Genomic DNA, 26363 nt, shown 5'->3' on the forward strand with positions numbered 1-26363 from the left:
TTTTGGCTTTAGCTTTGGCACTCTGTCTCCAAAAGGTTCGCCATCACTGCCCTAGTGGGCAAAGTTTGATTGGTTGAATAACATGGTGGGTCAACATCTACCGTTTGTTACAGTGACTAAACAATGACGAGTCCCCGGAACACAGGCCACAAGGAGAGGTGAGTAAGTATATTTTTTATTTTTAATACCTTAAGGCCCCTTTAGGAATATATTAACCTAGTGCACATTAGATATTAAATACCAGTCATAATTATTTCCTCTCCTAAGATTAATCTATCAGTCTAAGTATAAGACGAAAATTATTTGTTGTGTGCTTAATTATAAAAAAAATCATAAAATGAAAAAAGAGGAAAAAAACTATACATAGTTCTGCAACCAGCAATTAAAGCCCCAAAAATTCAGTAGGAAATGCCAGCGGGTTAGCGGATAACGGTAAACATTTTATATCAAAGAAGCAGAAGTGGTGGGCTGGCGATCATGCAGGATTATGCAGATCTGAGAGGGAGTCACATGGAGACGATTTTCCCCCAGGATTGATGAACAAATACAAGCTAACAAGAAGTGACAGGAAACAGATGATGAAGGTCTCATGTAATGTCATTTCCAGTAACAATATACCTTAAACTGGCCTTGGGATATTGCATGGGTCAGTGGAGGGAGCAGGCAATTTTATCCTTAAAAAAAAAAAAAAATTTGACAGAAAGACCTGATATTTTATGTAACACATTATAGAACATAATATAAAAAGAAGAAGAAAATATAAAAAACAATTTGGGTTTTACTTAAAGGGAAAGTCTGTTAAACCGGAAGTATTATGTATGATATATCCGGTAGACATATGCATTTTAAACATGAACCTTAAGACTGTTAAAGGGTTTTCCAGGAATCCCGGAAAAACCGCTATGGACTAAGGCAGGGGTAGGCCAATCAGTGGCCATGGTAGACCCGAGGGGGAGGGGTGTAATGTTTAGGAAAGAATACCCTGTAATCTTCTCGGTTAGCTGAAAGACCACCAAAGATTTCAGGAAAAACATTTTAAATCTTCCGAATCAATTACATAACATAATCTACAATGATATCTAGTCATATTTAACATGCATCCACATACTTTATATCTTACCCATCTTCAAAGTTGTAGGCCGTGGCCCAGCAGCAGCGATCAGGTATAACTTCATCGAATACATGGATTGCAGGACAGGGCACACACTACTATAATGTGAACTATAGATTGTGGTGTCTCTACAATAGAATACATTGGAGAGAATTTATTAAGACTTGTGTAGTGAATCCAAAGGTAGATACAAAGGTGTGATGGGCCACTGGAAATCTCCAGGGTTGGTGGACCAACTGGATCATCGTAGACAATAACGTAAGCCAACACCTGAGAGTGGAGTCTAAGTAGTACCCGGTTTTCACCAGAGCTCACCGTAAAGCGGGTTGGACTTGCTGCAGTGTGGTACCACAAGGTCAGCTTGTCTGCAGTGGCAGCCAAGACGTAGTGCAGAATCGGATGGCAAAACCGTGGTCAGCGACAGGCAGGAGCTTGAGACAGGAAGCACAGGATCAGAGTCGGGGGACATAGCGGAAGGTCAGGACATGCAGCACAGGATCAGAGTCAATAACGGAACCGGGGTCACAACAGGAATTTGGAAAACAAGCAAGGGGCATCAGACAAGATTTCTCTAAGGCTGTGAGGCACAAAGATCCGGCGGGGTGTGCAGGGAGAGGCTGGGTTATAAGGGATTCTGGGAATGGCCATCACCAATCAATGGTGCCTTGGAACTTTAAATCTAGGAGACGGGAACGCACACATATGACCACCAGAACAGGAACGGGAACAAGTAAGTAAGACTGTGGCCACACTGGAGCACGGAGAGGAGCACGGATGAGCCCACAACCTGAGACATTGGTCGTGGGAGCACCGGTGACACTCCCCCATGTCAGACCTGGTAGAGATTTCAGCTGAAGTTTAACAGTTTTTTTCCTAAATTAGTATATACATCATTCTGGGGTATCCTAACCCCCATTCCCACCCCATTACATTTATTTTCTAAAAAAGTGGAATGCTGGTTGGAAAACCAACAAAAAGTCTTAAATCCTGGCCAGAAAACCGGTAAAACAATGCATAATAGCAAAAGTTTAATGGTGCAGTTGACGATAGGGGTGGATTAAAGACTCAGGTTACTAAAAGTTTAGGGCCCCCAAATTATAGATACATTACCAGAACCAAGCATTCAACATAGATACATTACCAGAACCAAGCACTCAACATACAGTACTAACACCAAGCATTCTACACAGATACAGAATTAGTACCAAGCATACTACATGTATACTGTACTAGAACCAAGCTCACTGCATAAATATTGCAAAAGAACCAAGCTAACTACATGGACACAGTGCTAGAAATAGGCATACAAAGAGGTAAGACCCACATTTATAAGGCATCTTATGGCACATGGTTTGCTGTTTTTGGCTAATAGTAATACGTTATTACTGCAGAGAGTCAAATTTCCAGAATGCAAATCAACAAAGCAAGACCCGTGCAAACATTGAATCAGCAAGAAAAGAGACTAAGGTTAGAAGTAGGCTATTGAGGCCACTAAAGGTCACTTTTGCAGAACTTTACAAACAATCTTTTATTGGGCCATATTTGTGCCCATCTGGATCTTTTCCGTCGGCAGTCTGAACAGTGCTCTATTGGCTGGACTGCTGCCTCTCTCAATCCTTGCTCTGAAACAGTGAGTGTTACCACTCTCACACCTGTCGAGCTCGGCCCCCCTCACCTGGAGCATACATAGCTGTAATAAAAGCCCATGTGTGCTATCCTTCATTCCTAGTTAAAAGATTTTTTCTAGTTTCTTGTCTGCACTTTGATTGCTATATGTCTGTAGATATTTGGCTGACTATTCTTCTGTGTATACTATTCTCTACTTTATATGCTATCTCAGTTGTGACCTGGATTGTCGACCACCCATGTGTATTATTTTTATGTCTGCCTTGTTATGTGTCCACACTTTAGCGCTGGGAGGGACAGTCTTCGTGGTTGTCCCGTATTGCCTAGGATACAGTGGTTAGCAGGCAGGTCTGTTGGGGGAGCCGGAGTTGTAGGATTCATGGTCCTGTCTGTTGTCGCGGAGTCCAATGTCCGCATTACTCTTTCAAATTTTTCCATGAGATGTACACTCACCGGCCACTTTATTAGGTACACCTGTCCAACTGCTCGTTAACACTTAATTTCTAATCAGCCAATCACATGGCGGCAACTCAGTGCATTTAGGCATGTAGACATGGTCAAGACAACGTGGCATGGTTGTTGGTGCCAGAAGGGCTGGTCTGAGTATTTCAGAAACTGCTGATCTACTGGGATTTTCACGCACAACCATCTCTAGGGTTTACAGAGAATGGTCCGAAAAAGAAAAAACATCCAGTGAGCGGCAGTTCTGTGGGCGGAAATGCCTTGTTGATGCCAGAGGTCAGAGGAGAATGGGCAGACTGGTTCGAGCTGATAGAAAGGCAACAGTGACTCAAATCGCCACCCGTTACAACCAAGGTAGGCAGAAGAGCATCTCTGAACGCACAGTACATCGAACTTTGAGGCAGATGGGCTACAGCAGCAGAAGACCACACCGGGTGCCACTCCTTTCAGCTAAGAACAGGAAACTGAGGCTACAATTTGCACAAGCTCATCGAAATTGGACAGTAGAAGATTGGAAAAACGTTGCCTGGTCTGATGAGTCTCGATTTCTGCTGCGACATTCGGATGGTAGGGTCAGAATTTGGCGTCAACAACATGAAAGCATGGATCCATCCTGCCTTGTATCAACGGTTCAGGCTGGTGGTGGTGGTGTCATGGTGTGGGGAATATTTTCTTGGCACTCTTTGGGCCTCTTGGTACCAATTGAGCATCGTTGCAACGCCACAGCCTACCTGAGTATTGTTGCTGACCATGTCCATCCCTTTATGACCACAATGTACCCTGTAACATCTGATGGCTACTTTCAGCAGGATAATGCGCCATGTCATAAAGCTGGAATCATCTCAGACTGGTTTCTTGAACATGACAATGAGGTCACTGTACTCAAATGGCCTCCACAGTCACCAGATCTCAATCCAATAGAGCATCTTTGGGATGTGGTGGAATGGGAGATTGGCATCATGGATGTGCAGCCGACAAATCTGCGGCGACTGTGTGATGCCATCATGTCAATATGGACCAAAATCTCTGAGGAATGCTTCCAGCACCTTATTGAATCTATGCCACGAAGAATTGAGGCAGTTCTGAAGGCAAAAGGGGGTCCAACCCGTTACTAGCATGGTGTACCTAATAAAGTGGCTGGTGAGTGTATATAAGGAAGCTTACATCCAAGAAACTTCCAAGAACTTCCAAGAAAATACTTATCTGGCCTCCTACTCCATGGGTTAGATGCTCTATGTTTTAGGCATTTCTCGACTGTCAAATTTATAAAGATACATACAGTATATAAACTATATCATACAGACAACTCATATTACGGATCTTTAACCCCTCAGATTCCATGGTCTGATGAGAATAGGGTGTAATAGTAATGAAGAGTAAGCCAGAATCCTTCTGAAGACTCCCAGGCAACTTCAACCCCCTTTGAAGTGAAAGAAAAGTTAACTAAGGATGAAAAGGACTGAGAAACAGCCCCATGTTATAACTATATACAGGGTAATACAATGTTTCCAGGATACTGCTACACTCATAATATTGTCTATATATAATACATGGCTTAAAACCAAGCCGGGCAGAGCACATCGGGCATCAGCACTTCTATCAGATCCTCTGCCAGTGAATTGATTTTTATCCTTCCTGACAAGAACGATAAGACCGATGTTTGTCTGTATGTAAGGTCTGTTGTTCAGTGACATTTAGAGCTAATTCCAGGAACTAATCAGGACCATGTCACAGATATAAATATACCTACAGAAGAATAGAATATACACGGCATCACATATATGCAATGGAATTAAAGAGGAATTATATATACATTGTTTGTTCCTTACAGATGGAATGAGATCAGGGTTATTTTTAATTGCAATACCAAACACGGCCAACAGAAAAGGGTGGCGCTGTTTGCAGAAAAAAAAAACTCCTTATAATCATTGGAGTCTAACATACTATAGGATACCGGAAAATAGAACTTAAAGGAGTTGGTCACTTTTTAATAAATCTGTTCCATTAGTCATGTCTCTGCATGTATATGTACCTGTACCTTTGCCTCCTTTGGGAGCCACAGCCTTTTCCTGTTCTCACCATGCTGCCCTCTGCATATATACACAACTTCCTCTGTCACTGCTCCACGCCATCCTTATGGCATCACTCACTGTATCTTTCTTCTCACAGTCTGTCCTCACTGAAAGAGACAGGAAGATGGGAGAGAGAGGAAGCAGGATGAGTCATAACTCTCCTTCTGCAGCTCCACCTATTCAGCTCAACTCAGACATGTAAACAAAGAAGCATGGAGAGTCTGCACAAAGCACAAAAGTAAATATCAGGACTGTTAAATCACTTAATTAACATTCAGGCATTATTATTAAGGCAGTAAAGGCACATGGTAAACTAAAAAAAAAAAAAAAAAGTGGCCAACCCCTTTAATGACATAAATTAACTTAGGAAGATCAATGAGATCATATGCAGTGGGTATCTGACTCCCAATGATAACACATGGTGAGCCCAGTACTAAAAGGGAACCAAGCAGATAGTAAATGCTTGGAAATGTTGACCAATCTGTGGACAGGATATTATAGAGCAGGAGGATCCGACCTGAATTATGCATTTATAGGAAAAGATTTTTCATTCATTAAAATTTTGATTTTCTGTTTTAGTGTGCACTCACAGATACCTGTCAATCAAATAAAAAGTACTGCCCACTGGACTTCTAAGTATGGAAAGCGGAGGGATTTCCATGAGTAAATTCCAATTATATTGCATCGACTTTAACAAAACGAAGTCTAAATCTGCCTGAATTATCCTGCTCTATATGGCAGTTGTCATACTACACATTCTTGGATTTTTATGAAGAATTTTGGGATGTTTTATTACTTAAAAATGTGTCCTCATACCAGTTATAATGATTACATATTTATATCCCTTTAGGTACCCTTTAAAGGGGTTGGTCACTTTACTTCATATTTTTTGCAATGTGTGTAAGTGTGTGTGGGGGGGGGGGGGGGATATTAGGTAATTTACCAATTTACATCTAGTAATACAGGCAGTCCCCTACTTAAGAACACTCGACTTACATACGACCCCTAGTTACAAACGGACCTCTGGATGTTGGTAATTTATTGTCCTTTAGTCCTAGGCTACAATAATCAGCTGTAACAGTTATCACAGGTGTCTGTAATGAAGCTTTAGTGTTAATCCTGATTCTTATGACAACCCAACAATTTTAAAATCCAATTGCCACAGAGACCAAAAAAGTTCTGGCTGGGATTACAATGATAAAATATACCGTTCCGACTTACATATAAATTCAACTTAAGAACAAACCTACAGACCCTATCTTGTATGTAACCCGGGGACTGCCTGTAGTTCTGCTCCACTTTCTTGATATGTAAAGTGAAGCCTCCTGTCTTTTACCTCATCAGCCGGACATTCCTGACCATAAAATGGCGGCAGATGGAGGGTCAGGTGATCTTATGTGTCCATGAGCAATCATCCTGTCAGGAACTTATGATAGTATTCATCAATATAAGATTAACAAACATCCTGTCAGAACCTTAATCTTATATTGATGAATGCTATCATAAGTTCCTGACAGGATGATTATTCATGGACAGTAAGAGATCACATGACCCTCCATCTGCCGCCATTTTATGGACAGGAATCTCTGGCTGATGAGGTAAAAGACAGGAGGCTTCACTTTATATATCAAGAAAGCGGAGAAGAACTATTAATAGGTGTATAAATTACCTAACAATCTCTCCGAAACATGGGTCGCAGGAGCACCCTTGACATTTTCCCAGTGTACAGAGCGGTACAGTGCTGTGTATATGTACGGCACCGTATCACTCCATGCGCCTATTGCTGTCTATGGGGGACACATGTACTGCCACAAGCTTGCTGCCATACATACATCCCCCATACGTCCATGTGAATAAACCCTTAGTCTAGATCAAGTCTAATGCCGAAAGAAGTCGATCTTATCTATTTTTACCCAATATTAAAACGAGCTTCATGATGAAATAAAGTTTGCCATTATAATCAGGAGGACGAGGATTTTCTTTTTTTATGCCTTGCTGGATCCGTACATTTGGCGTCCTGGGAGCTCGTGAGCTGGTGTTCATATTTTTCTAATTTCACATAAGGGCATTTGATTTCCATGGTATTTTCAGTGATGCCCCTTCTGTGTACGGCAGCATTTAAACACAAATAAATACCCAATGGATAGTGAAAAGAGTGAACAAACGCGTCCCAATTTGGAGCTGAGGCCCACACAGCAGGTGCTAGAGACCCACTTCCCTTTATTGTCAGGATGCATGTTTCTGACACTTAAGAAAAGCTTGGAATTCAAAGACCACAGCCGTGTATAGTAGTAATCAATCCTAAAAGCCGTCTTTCAGAATCTTACAAATGTGACTTCAATACAACAGGGTCTTAAAAGGGAGAGGAACAACATTGATATTCCTGTCCATTCACTGACGCCTCTGACTGAGCGCTGTGGTGGGAGGAGTGGGCCGTCCGCGAGGGGCTCAGGATGCTGACAGAACAGATAGGATGTCAAATGGCTACAGAAAAGCTGCGCTCTTTCTAACCAGCCCATGTCTCTGCGTGAGTGTTTCTTACAAATAATACCTGTGGGTGTTGAAGTTGTTTGGGGAAATTGATCACACATACTCTGCCTCTTCACATCTGCAACTTGACAAATTTATTCTCATTTCAGAGGAGTCATTAGGCAATAATAACTGTATGTCTCAGAGTAATTTCAAGGATGTGTGTCAAACTCCCTGTTACGTGAAAAGCATTTAGAGCCGCGGTTGTCTTTACCTGATGCCGAGAAAGGGGAAAAAAAATGGCTGTTGATTCCCGATACGGGGGGAAAAAAATTATGTTTTTTTTTCTATATAATAGTAATGTTTACTAAAAATATCAGGAGAGAAAAAATATATCCCAGGGTTACACTTTGTTAAAAGATATATATATATTTATATGTAAGCGATAATAAAAGACGTAAAAGTCTTCACAATTTATATAAACACTTTGCTTTATAATATAGAGCTGGTAAATATTAGGATGGATACCAACCAATTCTGATGGAAATGATGGCAACGTAGTTTTTGGTACTTTTATTGTGTTTACACCCAAAAGAAACCAATAGCAATGGAATCAGAGGTAGGGGCTTTGTAATAAAAGGACGTAAATGTCTTAAACATTCATATACGCACTTCCTTTATAATGTAGATCTGGTGAATATTTGGATGTATACTAACTAATTCTGGTTGGAGCGGTGGGGAAATAGGGGGTGCCCACTGAGGTTTCGTTACTTTTCTCTGTTCCCCTACTTAAAAACACCTGACTTACAGACGACCCCTAGTTACAAACGGACCTCTTGAAGTTGGAAATTAATGTACAGTAGGCAACAATATAAAGATAAAATAATTAGGCTACAATAAACAGTATAATAGTTATTAAAGGTGTCTGCTATTGAGCTATATTGTTAATCCTGGTTCTTATGACAATCCAACATTTTTAAAATACACTTGTCACAGAGATCAAAAAAAAATTTGCTTTGGGTTACAGTTCCACTTTACATACAAATTCAACTTAAGAACCTTTCTTGTACATAACCCGGGGACTGCCTGTAGTTTATTACAATTGTATGAACAAACAGGTGAAAAAAATAGCATATTACAGTTACAGTTACAGTTCTGACTTACATACAAATTCAACTTAAGAACCTTTCTTGTACATAACCCGGGGACTGCCTGTAGTTTATTACAATTGTATGAACAAACAGGTGAAAAAAATAGCATATTAATAAAAAAATATATTAAAATAAGGAACGTGTGACCAGAGGGAGATTACGTGCTTGGTACACAGGCAATAGCCCTTATCACACATACAGGTTCACTTGTTGCAATTAACACCATATCCTGGTTTTTGGCACTTTATATTGTGTTTAGCCCCAAAAAATAACCAAAAGCAGTGGAATCAGAGTTAGGAGCTTTGTGGTAGAAATAGGTTCTGCTGAGATGCGGTAATAAAACATATGGTGGTCTGGTCTAAATTGGGATCACCACGAGAAGGTAGGATGAAGAAGACAAGTCGGAAGAACACACCTAGGAACAAGACCCATCTTACCAGTAAGTACCAGCCGTTGTTAAATTAGAAGATAACCCAGATATATAATTAGGTAACTGAGGATGGACCGAAAACATTGGGGCTAATTTACTTACCCGGTCCAGTTGCGATCCAGTGGCGCGTTCTCAGACGCGGATTTGGGTTCTGCCGGGATTCACTAAGGTCCGTGCGCCCGATGTCCACCTGGTGTCGCTGCTGCCCCGGAGTTCACCTTCTTCTCTACCACATTTTTTTCCGAATCCGGTGCCTATGCGACACAATCCGATCGTGTGCACCAAAAACCCGGGGCAATTCAGGGAAAAAACGCCGCAAATCGTTAATATTCGGGAAACCCCTTAGTGAATGACCCCCATTGTTCAAGAAGTGTAAGGAAAATCATTAATGAACCAAAAATCAGATTGAAACAAGGAAATCCAGGATTAGAATGGGATAAATGTCTCCTTCGGAACGTTTGTCGTCCCAGTAGGCCATCACTTTGAGAGAGCTTACAAGATGTTCAGACACAGAATAAATGGGGCTATAATTCAACAGCACAATTCAATATCAAATATAAGGACAACATAACAGTCATGTAGTATTTTACCCCCTCTGGTATGTATACATTCATTAACCCAGACCAACGATTCTTCTATCTCACCCCAACTCCGACCACCTATTCCATAACTTGCTCGGAATACCTACATAAAAGGACCTCTAGATCTTCTCTACATTTCTGGTTGTGATATAGGACATCTACCACCAGAATGAAGGATTGTAAACCAAGCACATGGACATACTGGTTTGTTCCCACTCTGTCATGATCTGCTCTTCTTTTAGCTTCTTATCTCCTGGGGATTTTCAAGTTATGCAAATGAGCATAATTTGCATAATTTAAAGCCTTTTTTTTTCATGAAAACAAGGGCATAGGAAGCTTAAAGCAGAGCAGATCCTGCCAGATCACCAGTATGTCAGTGTGCTTGGTTTACAATCCTTCATCCTGGTGCCCCATTATTGTTAAAAAAATGTCTTCATAAAATGTCCTTCCTAATACTCTAAACCTGTTGTTACAGTATATATATTTATAGTTTTTTCTTATCCAAGATTTTTTTCATAATTTACATTAATTTTTTTCCTGCACTTTCTGTGTAATTCTTCCCATCGTGCTGTACATTTGTATATTGTTTTTCACATGACATAAAACACAATAAAGATCTATTGATACAGGATTGTAGCGTTCAAAAAACCCAGGACAATTTGGCATTTTGGTGACTAATGGGTCACATTTTGTTTTTTCACTTGTTCCAAGAATTTACTCTTGTAGTAAAAATGCACGACATACAACACATCAAAAAACATTCAAAAAGTTTAACTTCCAACAGGAATATTTTGTAACCTAAAGAACTTTACAGAAAACCCTTCATTCTAAGTGAGAATATAAGCCTAGAAATGTTATCACGGATCCTTCTGCTATCAAACTCAAAAAACCAAGGATACAAAAGCCTAATAAAAAAAAAAAAAACAGTAAAGGAAAAACAAACACAACATAAACTAAAGCTAAATACACAAGAAATCAGCCCGAAAGTAATAAGCAACTCAGACGGTTGTGGTAACGTGAGATGTTTCTCCACAATTACTTGTCGGTAAACTCTAGATGGCAATATTGCTCTTATTGTAATGCAGAGAGAAGCGTCTCGAAAGGCTCCTTACATATTCCCCTTTATCGAAAAATTTTATGTGGCGCAGATCTATAGCCTCTTATTATAAGTGTAATGAAGCGGAAGTTATTGAAGCATTTTATTGATTGCTCAGATCACAAGTTTACTGTCATCCTGAATTGGCACCTCACTCTCGAAAGCAAACTGCTGACACCTTTAGAAAAAAAAAAGTGACAACTACATCTATTTCATGACCAGAAATCCATTTTCATCTCTATCAAGACAAGAATACAATTTTCACTTCATTTAACTGATGTTAGGCCCGTTTCAGGTATGACATTCGGGAAAAAAACCGACACAAGTTTAAAGTTCCTAAAATACTGTACTTCAGCTACGTAGCCGGCTGCTTGTTTGAGGGCGCGTCGCCCGTCTGTTAACATTGCGTTGCGTCTGGATTTTCGGAAAAAGTCTTCCGCTCCACGACACATCCTGTCAAATATCCTACGAGGTATCACAACCCAATACTATGGGTGTCTACGAGATCCCAAACGTGGGGGACGGACCTTATCATTAAGTTGGCTGGTGGGGGGGGGGAGGGAGGAATGCATGGACAAACTTTGCATCCAGCTCTAGTCCACCAAAAAATTGTCCTGTTTTGTAAAAATGAATTTCAGCCGATGCATAACAACACAGATCTCATCTAGACACATTGTCAAATTTTTGGGTTTTTTTTAAAACATTTTTCTTGATATGTAAAAAACACAGTACATTGAGCTTTGCAAATACACATAGAGAATTTTTTAGTTAAAATGGAGTCCGTTACAAAAATTCCTAAAAAATAAATTCAAAATAACAACAAATAACAAATAAATAACGACAAAATGTGACAGTCAAATTTTTTTTTTAATTTGGGGATAAATCTATTCAACATTGACAGAAACAGTAAAGAACTAAATAACATTTAAGGGGCATCTACCACCAGGATGGAGGTTTGTAAACCAAGCACACTGACATACTGGTGTGTGCCCCCTCGGGCAGGATCTGCTCTTCTTTAAGCTTCTTATGCCCTGTTTTTTTTAAGGCTTTTAAAATTATGCAAATGAGCCTAAGGGGCTCTGGACTCCATTGGAGCTTAGAGCTCATTTGCATAATTTTACAGCTTTTTTTTTTTCTTAAAACCAAGGGAATACGAAGTCTAAAGGAGAGCAGATCCTGTCAGAGGAGGCACATACCAGTATGTCAGTGTCTTGTTTTACTATCCTTCATCCTGGTCATAGATGTCCTTTAAAGACAAAATAAAGAAGGCGCACTTGTAAAATTGCTTGACATTAAGAACCACTATTGTTTTTGGGTCATGGACCTTTTCTCCAGGTAACTGGATACAAAGCGACTTAGTGCTTGTAGTTCTGTGTCTGAATTCTAGGATGTTCCTGTGCTAGCCTTGATCTCCCTTCTACCATAGAGAAGATGCGGATAAGTTATAAAGAGTTGAAAATTTGGTCCAGTTCTTTATCTGAGGAGCTGGCATAGATTTGACCTAATTGTAATACATTTGTGAGCCATGGGATGCCATTTGTACTTGAAGGGGTTCTCCCGAGGTTGAAAAACATGGCTGCTTTCTTCCAAAAACAGCGCCACACCTGACCATGGCTTGTGCCGGTATTGCAGCTCAGCTGTATAGAAATGAATGGAGCTTAGTTGCAATACCACACACCACCTATCGTCAGGTGTGGCGCTGTTTTTGGAAGAAAGCAACCATGCTTTTCAATCTCGGGAGAACCCCTTTAAAGGGTGATACAGTATTGACATAGTGGGGCAGATTTACTTACCCGGTCCATTCGCAATCCAGCGGCGCGTTCGCTGTGGTGGATTCGGGTCTTCCGGCGCTTCACTAAGGCAGTTCCTCCGACGTCCACGGGCCATTGCTGGGTGAAGGTAAGTGCGAGTCCAGCGACACTTTTTATTTTTAAATGCGGCGGTTTCTCCGAATCCGTCGGGTTTTTGTTCGGCCACACCCCCCCCATTTCCGTCACGTGCATGCTGGCGTCGATGCGCCACAATCCGATCGTGTGCGCCAAAAACCCGGGGCAATTCAGGGAAAATCTGCGCAAAACGGACAAATTCGGGTAACACGTCGGGAAAGCGCGAATCGGGCCCTTAGTAAATGACACCCATAGTATTGTAGAATTAGAAAGTATTATATTTTGCCCAAGTTTTCACTGCCCCCTTCAAATTTGCAACGTTTTGCCATGTTTTTTTTTAAATTATTGGTATTATTTCTTTTTCTTTGTGCACACATTATTATAATCTTGAAATATTCCTATTTTCATACTGACCACCAGAGTAGTCACAGTATATAGCTTATAATCCCTGCTCGCTTGTCACCTCAGGATCATTAGAGACTGGTTGTGAAAGGGCCATTGCACAAGGCAACGTTCACTGCATGAAACTGAACTTTTGTGTTCTGCCCCGTTTTAGTGGACTAAACCCAAATCGGCTGCATTGAAGCGATTCATTTTTTTGGGTCATTAAATCCAGGCAATTGAAGAGCCATGTACTACACAGTGAACTCGGTTTTGTGAAAGGACACATTGGGGGTCATTTACTAAGGGCCCGATTCGCGTTTTCCCGACGTGTTACCCGAATATTTCCGATTTGCGCCGATTGTACCTGAATTGCCCCGGGATTGTGGCGCACATGATCGAATTGTGCCGCATCGGCGCCGGCATGCACGCGATGGAAATCGGGGGGCGTGGCCGAACGAAAACCCGACGTATTCGGAAAAACCGCCGCATTTAAAAACCCGAAAAAGTGTCGCTTGGGGAGCGCTTACCTTCACCTGGTCCGAGGTGGTGCATTCCGGCGCGATGAGATGACTTTCAGCGCAGCAGCGCCACCTGGTGGACGGCGGAGGAACTACCTTCTTAAATCCCGGCCGGACCCGAATCCAGAGCAGAGAACGCGCCGCTGGATCACGAATGGGCCGGGTAAGTAAATTTGCCCCATTGTATAGACTTATCTAGAACCAAGGGCGTAACTATAAGAGGTAGAGCCCCATAGCAGACTTCTGAATGGGGCCCCCTTCCAGATTAAAAATATACATATTAGACCCATATATATACATGAATTTCTATACCTATAAACATACAGTTACACACACACATTTATACACTCTTACACACATACGCACACATTATAGAGCATATACAAATGACATATACACACATATACAGTGCCATATACAGCACATATACAAACATACAGTATGTTTACACCATAAACACATCACAGATAGAAACACATATACAGCATATATACATCAAATATATGTTATAGAATGGTACACATTCTCCATTTTTTGTGTCAGGTCGGATGATAGGCCCCCCTGACATTGTGGACCCCATAGCAGCTGCTATGGCTGCTAGCACTGTAGTAACTCCCCTGTCTAGACCTATTTTTTAAAAACTTATCTTTTTCTAGACTTACCTAGACTGTAGATTATTTTTCTGGACGTTGCACAATAATAAAGCTCTGTAGTCATCTCATCTGGTCTCTAGTGGTGGGTGACTGTAGGTCTTTAGAGGCATTTTTAGGGGTTAACAATCATGGACTTGTGTCACCTACCATAGGTACAATAAAATTTTACTCATTCGCTATTCTGCCATTTTCTTTGTCTCAAGAGGTGTCAGCAGGGAGCTAGTAAGCATCAGGTAAAGACCAGTGCTGGGATTGATGAGTGTAACACTTTTTTATGTGTGGACCCCACGTTAAATAGTATTAAAGGGGTTTTCCAGGCTGAAAATATTGACTGTTTCAATATGAGACTGGTGAGGGGATCTTACATCAAGCATCACAACAGATCAGGTGTTCTCTGTAACAGGAAAGGAAGAAGACAGCTCCATTTCCTGTGTAGTGGTCAGAACTGGTTACTGCAGATCAGCTCCAATTCACACAATTCAAGTAGCATTGACTCTGTTCTACCACTAAACAGAGAACGGTGCTGTCTACTCTCTGTTACATTCTCTGTTTAACAGTTGCCGAGAACAACACATTTTTGGATTTTCTTGATGCCCTACCAATCAATATGGAGGAGTTAATTTATTAAAGCCTAAAAAAGATATACAGGCGATCCCCTACTTAAGGACACCCGACTTACAGACAACCCATAGTTAAAGACAGACCCCTCTGACCTCTGGTGAAGTTTCTGAATGCTTTACTATAGTCCCAGACTGTAATAATCAGCTGTAAGGTGTCTGTAATGAAGCTTTATTGATAATCCTTGGTACCATTACAGCAAAAAATGTTTAAACTCCAATTGTCACTGGGGCCAAAATGTATTATGTCTGGATCTACAATTATAAAATATACAGTTTCGACTTACATACAAATTCAACTTAAGAACAAACCTCCGGACCCTATTTTGTACGTACCCGGGGACTGCCTGTAATTTAAATTCAGTGGTAAATCCTTTGATGTGTTATATTTGGGGGCTACAGGTCCCTTCTGGAGGAGAAGGAAGCCAATACAACAGATAGCATTTACATGGAAATATTACTTCCATATAAAACAACTTAAAATAAATGTAAAAAAAATGAAACAATTTATGCTTAAACGTCTCAGTCATAACTTAACAATATTCATAGATGAGGTGAGCGCGATTCCTTTTGTCACAACATACATTTTGCATATGCTCGGGGGCTGATCGGGCTGTTAATTGTTTGGCACGTCAAAACAGGACTTTTTTTTTTTTCAATCCCTTTAAATGCGACTATTATGAATAATAAAAAAGTACTGTATTTCAGTCTACTCAGCTTTGGCCTCCACTTGCTTGTATTAGGCCGGTGAATGACAGGCTCCCTGCTTGAAACACACTGAAACTGCAGCCCTCCTCATTCAGTGACATGATGAGAGCCCTTTCACACGTTCCCCCCATAGCAGTGTTTGTCCCCAAACACTAGAACCCGAGCACAATGACATTCCAGATTCAACACCCCCACCAACAGCACCACTACATAACAAGAATGCTAATTAGAGGGAGCCCTCCCCATTACTCAATGTGTTAAATACATCTCCACCGCCTCTTGTTAAGTTATGTTCACCGCAACTAGTGTTTCGAAATATTACCAATGATATTACCAAAGACGAACACATGAAATATCACCGATGGAGATATTATTCTATGGTGGGTGTAGTAGAGTCAAGTTTGTGCACTATATAGTCCATAAATTACAGAGTGAATGTATCCAAGTCTTAAAGAGGATACGTTGCGTTGACCACCATTTTCAACCATTATTAATTGACGTTGCGGGTCTACTGTCGGGACCAGTAGATTCCAAAAAAATTTAAATTCACCAAAAACATAGAGTAAATTTCTCGTCCTGACACAAAACCTAAAAATCCAACTAAGAAATAGTCTAACCTCAAATTATTGTAACCTTCTTGGCACTAACCACCTGAGCTATCAACACAATGGGGCACATTTACATACCCGGTGCTGTCACGATCCCCGAGGTGCGTTGTCTGACGAGGATGAAGTCCGGCGTGATTCACTAAGATTGTGCGCCCAATATCTTGCATCCGTTGCTTCCCCGCCGAGGTCTGCTGGAGTTCACCTTCTTCTTCCCGGTGTATGTGTTGTCCGACTGGCCACGCTCCCCCCGATTTGTGTCGCATGAATCCGATCGCGTGCGCCAAAAACCACTGCTAAATGCGGCGCAAATAGTTGAGAATCTCTACAGAAATGCGGTGTGCAGACCCTTAGTAAATGTGCCCCAATGGCTCTAAAAAATCCAAACATAAAAAAGTTATCTACATGAGGAAGCAACTTTATTTATGCCAGTATAGATGAAAGTCCACCATTTGGGACCACCTTTAATTGGGCAGATTGAAGATGTTCAGCTCCATTAAAAGACCAGAACTTCAAAAGAAAAAAAAGACTATGAGGTACAATGACGGAAACATAGACACGGTAGCACGTTCCTCTTTCCAACCCCACCATAGTTACCACAAGTACTCCCTAGTGGTGTTTCCTTGAGGAAAATAAATATATTGACCACAAGGAGGGCTTCTATGGGGGCTGGACTGAAAAACAGTTTGGAACGCGCTGGAATTCACCGAGCCGTGCTGAGTGAAGGTAAGTGCAAGCTTCGGGACAGTTTTTTTTTTTAAATGCGGCGGTTTTTTCCGAATACGTCTGGTTTTCGTTCGGCCACGGCCCCCCGATTTCTGTCGCGTGCACGCCGGCACCAATGCGGCAAAGTCTGATCGTGTGCGCCAAAATCCCGGGGCAATTCAGGGGAAATCAGTGCAAATCGGAAATATTCGGGTAACACGTCTGGAAAACGCGAATCTGGCCCTTAGTAAATGACCCCCTATGTGCTTAAAGGAGATTTTGGCCACTCTCTGTTGACTAACACTCAAGTGTCCCAGGCTCTCTGAATTGGACAGCTGGCAAACATTACCCCTTTGCTCTTGAATGGTCCCTTACCACACCTTTGTATTCCTAATTGATAGCCCTATGATTCTCTGGGATGGAAACTAGAGCTATCAATCAAAAGTGTTTACTGCAATGCATCCAATTCAAAGTTGGGTGACACCCACCAGATTCTTAGTATTGCAGAATTACACAGATTAAGACCGTCTCAATTGTACAAACAATATGATCAACAAATGTATGTTTTAAGTAGTCAAGGGAAGCCTCTCGTTAAAAATGGCCTTCCACCAACCTGACCACCAACATCAACTTTTTGTATCGCTTAAAATCTGTCACTCCACTGATTCCGGCACACCGCCAAAGTGCTGTTACTTTCGGCACCTAAGATGCTAATTAGTTTCTATACAGTCAGGTGGGTAGTCCCCAACTGGCACCACTCAGCTGATGGTAGGGTCCCTAATTAGGTAAATGAGTGCCAAAACTTATCACCAAGGAATGGCTGGGGTTACATCTAGCATAGGATACATAGAGATAGTGGAGGTAGTGTTTAAGGGAATTGATGTTTAACATTTTAGTGACTCTGATCTTTAATAGTCGGAACAAGTCAAGGTGCTTCACCCATTTTTTAGAGGTAGAGTTTGTTGACTTGCCTATTGAGGACTACGGCTGATCAGCCATGATTGTGGGGTCACACCACAGGCCAGTCAGCTGTCAACATTAGAAAACACTGTAAAATGATTTAGTAGTCTAAGAGGCCGGTCCCATAAATATTCATGAGGAACCGAAATTTCGTTCTTTGCTCAGCCCATACAGCAGTGATGAATATGTTGGCGCTATGTACAGGATAGTGACAATAATTATGTTCATTATTATTGTTGGTCATAAGCCAATGTTAGGCCATATGTGCATCGTATTAGGCAGCTGGCTGATAGTGTGGCCAACTTGGTCGGCCTTTGCTTATTGACAGGGAGAAAAAAAGATGACAATCACATTTACGGAGTGAACCTAAACATCATCGTCTTTTGTTTTTACCGTCAAAAACGTTCTCAAAAACCACTGAAAATCAGAAAATTTGGGGATTTAGAGCTTTTTACTTTATACTATACCATTAAGTTATCGCTGTAACATGTAAAGGGACAGCCTTCCCACTTCCCCCTATTGAAACAAGATGCCCATTTGGCCAGAGCTGACATGTTAATGGAGGGGGATCCTGGAAGATAGTTGTCCGACAACCATCACATGGTTTGACCCTCTTTAGCTCGAATCACTGTATTCATTTGTACAAAAAACAAATAGCACCTTGGAAATTTGTAACTAGATGGAGGCTGATTTATTATACACTGTACATCAGTTTTCTGGTGTAGAAGTCATGAAAAAGTAACTGAATTTGCCATTTGCCTGTGGCACATATCAGCTAATTTACATACGGAAAACAAAGTTCTCCTTTACTTTCGATGGGACTTTTGGGATGGGCTACAAGACGGCAGAACTCTGATGTCCTATGCTTTATAGGGATTCTCATATGGTCCCCTGTACTATCCATTTCCAGGACTCAGGACCTCTCTATTAGACATTTATCCACTATGCATAGGATATCTCTAATGAATCATTTCTTTAAAGGGAACCTACCACCACGATTCTACCTATAAAGGTAGAACAGGTAGTAGGTGCATGTACAGGACGTGAGGATAGCCCTTTATAGAGCTAATCCTCACGTCCCCGCTATCTTTTTAAAATCTTTATTGCCCTAATATGTAAATTTTGTAAAGCAGCTACTGGGGCGTGGAGTAGCCGGACATGAGGCTACATGTCATGGCTACTCCACGCCCCAGTAACCTCTGTGCTCCTTCTACTCTGACATCTCCGAGAAGCCAGAGTTCTGTGCATGCGCAGAACTCTGGCTTCTCGGATGAGGTCAAGGAAAGATGTCAGGGTAGGAAGAGCAAAGAGGCTACTGGTGCATGGAGTAGTCCTCTCCTGTACATAACCCCCTCACATGGCTTGTATCCTCTCCTGTATATAATCCCTCACATGGCTTGTATCCTCTCCTGTACATAACCCCCTCACATGGCTTGTATCCTCTCCTGTATATAACCCCTCACATGGCTTGTATCCTCTCCTGTATATAACCCCCTCACATGGCTTGTATCCTCTCCTGTATATAACCCCCTCACATGGCTTGTATCCTCTCCTGTATATAACCCCCTCACATGGCTTGTATCCTCTCCTGTATATAACCCCCTCACATGGCTTGTATCCTCTCCTGTATATAACCCCCTCACATGGCTTGTATCCTCTCCTGTATATAACCCCTGACATGGCTTGTGTCCTCTCCTGTATATAACACCCTCACATGGATTGTGTCCTCTCCTGTATATAACCCCCTCACATGGCTTGTATCCTCTCCTGTATATAACCCCTGACATGGCTTGTGTCCTCTCCTGTATATAACCCCCTCACATGGATTGTGTCCTCTCCTGTATACAACCCCCTCACATGGCTTGTATCCTCTCCTGTATATAACCCCCTCACATGGCTTGTATCCTCACCTGTATATAACCCCTCACGTGGCGTGTATCCTCTCCTGTATATAACTCCCTCACATGGCTTGTATCCTCTCCTGTATATAACCCCTGACATGGCTTGTATCCTCTCCTGTATATAACCCCCTCACATGGCTTGTATCCTCTCCTCTATATAATCCCTCACATGGCTTGTATCCTCTCCTGTATATAACCCCTCACATGGCTTGTATCCTCTCCTGCATATAACCCCCTCACATGGCTTGTATCCTCTCCTGTATATACCCCCTCACATGGCTTGTATCCTCTGCTGTATATAACCCCCTCACATGGCTTGTATCCTCTCCTGCATATAACCCCTCACATGGCTTGTATCCTCTCCTGCATATAACCCCCTCACATGGCTTGTATCCTCTCCTGTATATACCCCCTCACATGGCTTGTATCCTCTCCTGTATTTTTTTCAGACTTTCAAAAAATCCACATGGATATAGCCCCTCACATGGATAGCCCCTCACATTGTGTCCTCTCCTGTATATAGCCCCTCACATGGCTTTTATCCTCTCCTCTATATAACCCCTCACATGCCTTGTATCCTCTCCTGTATATAATATGGCTTGTATATATATATGGCTTGTATCCTCTCCTGTACATAACCCCTCACATGGCTTGTGTCCTCTCCTGTATATAGCCCCTCACATGGCTTGTATCCTCTCCTCTATATAACCCCTCACATGCCTTGTATCCTCTCCTGTATATAACCCCCTCACATGGCTTGTATCCACTCCTGTATATAACCCCCTCACATGGCTTGTATCCACTCCTGTATATAACCCCCTAACATGGCTTGTATCCTCTCCTGTATATAACCCGTCCCATGGCTTGTATCCTCTTCTGTATATAACCCCTCACATGGCTTGTGTCCTCTCCTGTATTGAACCCCTCACATGGCTTGTATCCTCTCCTGTATATAACCCGTCACATGGCTTGTATCCAATCATGTATATAACCCCCTCACATGGCTTGTGTCCTCTCCTGTATATAACCCCCTCACATGGCTTGTATCCTCGCCTGTATATAACCCTTCACATGGCTTGTGTCCTCTCCTGTATATAACCCCCTCACATGGCTTGTATCCTCTCCTGTATATAACCCTTCACATGGCTTGTATCCTCTCCTGTATATAACCCCCTCACATGGCTTGTGTCCTCTCCTGTATATAACCCCCTCACATGGATTGTGTCCTCTCCTGTATATAACCCCCTCACATGGCTTGTATCCTCTCCTGTATATAACCCCTTCACATGGCTTGTATCCTCTCCTGTACATAACCCCCTCACATGGCTTGTATCCTCTCCTGTATATAACCCCTCATATGGCTTGTATCCTCTCCTGTATATAACCCCTCATATGGCTTGTATCCGCTCTTGTATATAACCCCTCATATGGCTTGTATCCTCTCCTGTATATAACCCCTCACATGGCTTGTGTCCTCTCCTGTATATAGCCCCTCACATGGCTTGTATCCTCTCCTGTATATAACCCCTCACATGGCTTGTGTCCTCTCCTGTATATAACCTCTCACATGGCTTGTATCCTCTCCTGTACATAACCCCCTCACATGGCTTGTGTCCTCTCCTGTATATAGCCCCTCACATGCCTTGTATCCTCTCCTGTATATAACCCCTCACATGGCTTGTATCCTCTCCTGTATTGAACCCCTCACATGGCTTGTATCCTCTCCTGTATATAACCCGTCACATGGCTTGTATCCTCTCCTGTATATAACCCCTTCACATGGCTTGTATCCTCTCCTGTATATAACCCCCTCACATGGCTTGTATCCTCTCCTGTATATAACCCCTTCACATGGCTTGTATCCTCTCCTGTACATAACCCCCTCACATGGCTTGTATCCTCTCCTGTATATAACCCCTCATATGGCTTGTATCCTCTCCTGTATATAACCCCTCATATGGCTTGTATCCTCTCTTGTATATAACCCTTCATATGGCTTGTATCCTCTCCTGTATATAACCCCTCACATGGCTTGTGTCCTCTCCTGTATATAGCCCCTCACATGGCTTGTATCCTCTCCTGTATATAACCCCTCACATGGCTTGTGTCCTCTCCTGTATACAACCTCTAACATGGCTTGTATCCTCTCCTGTACATAACCCCCTCACATGGCTTGTGTCCTCTCCTGTATATAGCCCCTCACATGGCTTGTGTCCTCTCCTGTATATAGCCCCTCACATGGCTTGTATCCTCTTCTCTATATAACCCCTCACATGCCTTGTATCCTCTCCTGTATACAACCCCCTCACATGCCTTGTATCCTCTCCTGTATATAACCCCCTCACATGGCTTGTACCCTCTCCTGTATATAACCCCTCACATGGCTTGTATCCTCTCCTGTATATAACCCCTCATATGGCTTGTGTCCTCTCCTGTATATAACCCCCTCACATGGCTTGTATCCTCGCCTGTATATAACCCCCTCACATGGCTTGTGTCCTCTCCTGTATATAAACCCCCACATGGCTTGTATCCTCTCCTGTATATAACCCCTTCACATGGCTTGTATCCTCTCTTGTATATAACCCCTTACATGGCTTGTATCCTCTCCTGTATATAACCCCTCACATGGCTTGTGTCCTCTCCTGTATATAGCCCCTCACATGGCTTGTATCCTCTCCTCTATATAACCCCTCACATGGCTTGTGTCCTCTCCTATATATAACCTCTCACATGGCTTGTATCCTCTCCTGTACATAACCCCTCACATAGCTTGTGTCCTCTCCTGTATATAGCCCCTCACATGGCTTGTATCCTCTCCTCTATATAACCCCTCACATGCCTTGTATCCTCTCCTGTATATAACCCCCTCACATGGCTTGTATCCTCTCCTGTATATAACCCCCTCACATGGCTTGTACCCTCTCCTGTATATAACCCCTCACATGGCTTGTATCCTCTCCTGTATATAACCCCTCACATGGCTTGTGTCCTCTCCTGTATATAACCCCTCATATGGCTTGTATCCTCTCCTGTATATAACCCCCTCACATGGCTTGTGTCCTCTCCTGTATATAAACCCTCACATGGCCTGTATCCTCTCCTGTATATAAACCCTCATATGGCTTGTATCCTCTCCTGTATATAACACCCTCACATGGCTTGTGTCCTCTCCTGTATATAACCCCTCATATGGCTTGTATCCTCTCCTGTATATAACCCCCTCACATGGCTTGTTTCCTCTCCTGTATATAACCCCTCACATGTTTTGTTTCCATGTGGATTTTTTGAAAGTCTCAAAAAAAGCCAAAACTTGCTCCTGCTAGGACAGGAAAAATAAACATGTATCACAAGATAAAAGACTTGATCATACATAAGGCACAAAAAGGACCTAAAGGTCTCAAATAACGACTGTATCCACATCTTAGTCACGGTGATACATGGAGTCCTTATGTGGCTATAGCCATTTGTCGGCCCCTATGTACTAGAGAAGATCACTAAAATCTATAGAATTAGTTGTAATTTCTCTTAATATCTTTTATATACAGAAATTAAAACCCTCATTGCCAGGTCTGTCGGACATCACACACTTGGTCGGACTTGCCCTTTATTAATTACTGTGGATTGGCAGCTATTGGCTTCGTTACGCCTGCAATTTCTTCATTTTCTTCATTTGTCAGCGCAGAAACTCTAAATTTATGTTATTGAAAGTCAAGTCTATATTCATGATGGGTATTGTTAGATGGGCATTAAATCACCCAACCAGATGGAATGATGTGCTTTCAAGGAGTGACACTAATGTAGCGGCAGCGCACATAGAAAAGAGAGACAAATATGGTAATCTGTAGAAATGAAGGTGCTGTGCCGGTACTGAGCTCCTCTATAAACTGCAAATGGTCAGGGCTGAAGTTAGTGACATTTCCCATAATGATTTCTATGTGTTACGTCTATGACTATTCATCAACATGTTTTTAGTTTATGATAAATGTGTCTAGACTGGCATAAAACAGACACAATCCCTCAGAAATCTAGAAGAGGACTGTACAACCTGGCTTCATTGGACATGTAGTGTTGGATTCCATGGATTAGTTTTGGATCCCACATTGATATGGTTTTCCAGGAATATGGAAAATCCTAGGGCACTTGGGCAGACATTGGAAAATTACCCATACTTACCCCACTCTGGCTCCCGTTTCTCACCTTGCTATGGTATTTCTGTTTTATGAGCCAAAAGTTCCAGGAAGTAAGGAGACCTGTTTCATCCAATAAAAGGCCTCTTCCAATCAAGGACAACACAGGAAGTGCACTCTCCTAGAAAACAAAAATAACATCCTGTGTCCGAGGAGGTCACTCAATTGATGAAGTAGGTCTCGTAACACATGGAACTTTTGTCCAAGAATATGGAAGAGCAAGGAGTGAACCAGCAGCCAAAGAGGAGTAAGTATGTGCTCTATGGGGGTTGTCCATATTCCTGCCGTGTAAGCAGGGGCATATCTTGAAGGGGTGCACAGGGTGCAGTTGCAAGAGGGCCCAAAATTAGGTGGCCCATAAGGTGTTACTTTCCCATATGAGAAGACTTGTACTGTAAACCATACATTGTAGTCGAGGCCTAGCACATACTTCAAGTTCAAGTTCAGCCACTCCATTTAAGAACATACTCCATCCACCACCACCCACAGTACCACCATCTGATATCTTCAAAATGGAAAATACTGTATTTCTGAATTTTAAAAAATGGTCTCAATGCTGGAAAATTTCCCTATGTTAGACCCCTGCTATTTTTACCACTTGGGTAAAGAGATTTGGTACCCTAAAGCCCATCTGTGGGAAGCCAGCTGATAGTTTAGGGATCCCCAACCACATAAATGGCTCAGTTTAAAGGTGATTATATACAGTATAATTAATTTCAGTAGACTTACCAACCAGCTAATAATTATGGGCACTTCCTAACTCACCCCTAAGAGTAGATGTTTGGTCAAAGAAGGATTGGGCAGTCAGATTTTAACATGCCCGATCCTTCAGGGGAGATAAGCCGCCACCAACTTACCTGCCTGTTCTTGTAAAAACACATGAACACTTGGCTTAATCAAGTTCAAATATGGGTGTCCTTGAACAGTTGGGGTGGGGGTTGCTAAAAATAGAGCTAATTTTAGGGTGTGTCCAGCTGTGGACCACAGCTAAATCTGTTGTTTCTTCTTTACCTTCAAACAACAAATATGTAGCAATGCAGATACAAATCAATCACAAATTTAGCTCTGGTGCATAAAAATAAAAAGATAAAAATCAAAGTTGCGCCAGTTCTTCTACATAATTTGTCAGTAGTTGAAAAATCTGATTCCATCCCACAAGAACTTTTTGTAACAATGAAGCCAAGATTGTACTGCACTTTTTTGTACTTGTTTGCATAATTAAAAACTGCATTTAAAAACTATTTTTAAAAAAATCTGATTCCATCATCCTGCAGTTCAGTTGATTTCTACAATAGGTTGTGTTCATACATTCAGATTCTTTGATGGATTTTTTTGAATCCAAAATCGAAAGAGAAATTTCTAAATGTCCTTTGTTTCTCATTTCTCCTAACTTTGGTTTTTAAAAACAGTATTTAAAAGAAAACCTTAATCTGCGAACACAGGCGTAACCATAAAATTACTTTGTTACTGCTAATTCAAAAATATCCCCAAATTATATTTTCGGCACTTAAAAAAAAAAATCAAAAATGTCAAAGCTAAAAAACTGCAGTAAAAAAAAGCAAACAACATAAAATACATGAAACTAAAATGATTCATTGTGGAAGTGGAAATTTAAAAAAAAAGTTGCATTGTTTTTGTTTTTTTTCTCCATAGAATGAGATGTATCCACTAGTAAAAAAAAAAAAAGCAATAATCCTGATGCACAGTGTGTAGCAGGAGACACGCCATCTCACATGAGACAGATACAATTAGCATTGACACCAGAGCGTTGCCTTTGTATTACAAGGGACGGCATCGCTAATGGGCATCCGAGCCCCGGGTATAGATGTCACTCCTCTTTATGACATGGTGCCAATCACCACTTTGATACAAAAAAAAAAAGAATAACAGAATAATCCCTCACCTCTTCGAAGAAACTCCATGAAGATTTCAACCATTGCCTCAGGGCCGATAAAACTCCTTGGACGTAAGCCTTAACTCCTGATGGGCTAAGCCTTCTCCATAGAGAGGGTCCTCGGAAGGATGTGATGGAGTTCAGCAAATGCTTGCCCAACACAGAGACTGGAGACAAAAGAAAAATACAATCAATAGGAAATAAAATTAATTTTTTTCAGGGTTAAAATCGGTGTCTTAACATGCATAGAGGAGTAATCTGTCCTATCAATAATAGATGACCTGTGCGAAGACTCGGGAAACCAGAGTGCTCGGGTAATTGTGAGCGACATTGAATTTATATTG

General features: G+C 41.7%; 1 long non-coding RNA gene across 2 annotated transcripts; it reads right to left on the reverse strand.

Moving 5' to 3' along the window:
* Window positions 1-259: 259 nt before the first annotated feature.
* Window positions 260-26363, reverse strand: LOC140069043 (uncharacterized). 2 transcript variants are annotated; one of them, XR_011848693.1, is made up of 3 exons: window positions 26029-26363; window positions 5238-5378; window positions 260-674 (listed from the first exon to the last, which is right to left on the reverse strand). It is a non-coding gene; the product is annotated as an uncharacterized lncRNA (long non-coding RNA). The 2 variants fall into 2 exon arrangements; XR_011848694.1 differs by having other exon boundaries at window positions 5232-5378.

The sequence above is a fragment of the Engystomops pustulosus genome, chromosome 7 (assembly GCF_040894005.1).
Source record: "Engystomops pustulosus chromosome 7, aEngPut4.maternal, whole genome shotgun sequence".
Lineage (NCBI taxonomy): Eukaryota > Metazoa > Chordata > Amphibia > Anura > Leptodactylidae > Engystomops > Engystomops pustulosus.